Source organism: Myotis davidii, unplaced genomic scaffold (assembly GCF_000327345.1).
Source record: "Myotis davidii unplaced genomic scaffold, ASM32734v1 scaffold3578, whole genome shotgun sequence".
In the NCBI taxonomy this organism is placed as follows: domain Eukaryota; kingdom Metazoa; phylum Chordata; class Mammalia; order Chiroptera; family Vespertilionidae; genus Myotis; species Myotis davidii.
In genome coordinates, this window is record NW_006289094.1 from 379389 (window position 1) to 379712 (window position 324).

General features: G+C 69.1%; 1 protein-coding gene across 1 annotated transcript in view; it reads left to right on the forward strand.

Annotated features, from left to right (window-relative positions):
* PTDSS2 (phosphatidylserine synthase 2) overlaps nt 1-324 on the forward strand; it is a 20152-nt gene that overhangs the window by 570 nt on the left and 19258 nt on the right.

Consider the following 324-nt stretch of genomic DNA (forward strand, 5'->3'; position numbering starts at 1 on the left):
CATCACTCCCACAGGAGTGGAAATGGGCAGAGGGCAAGGCAAGGAGCACAGTTGGCCGCCACTGGAGGTCGGTGAGCACTGGCCCAGAGGGGTCCCGCTCCCGCTCCTTCCCGCCTGGTCTCTGGGGACGCTTCTCGAAGGCCCGTGGACCGTTCTGCCGGCCTGCGCCCTGACCCGGTGCCCCCCGGTGGTCTCGTGGCTTTCCGGAGCGTTTTATCCCGTCAGGGACCGGACAGTGACACCGACTCCAGGGCGTGCAGCTCCCTGGGCTTCCGCCCACGCGGCTCCCGGAACCGCCTCACCTGGAGGTGCGAGCCACCCTCC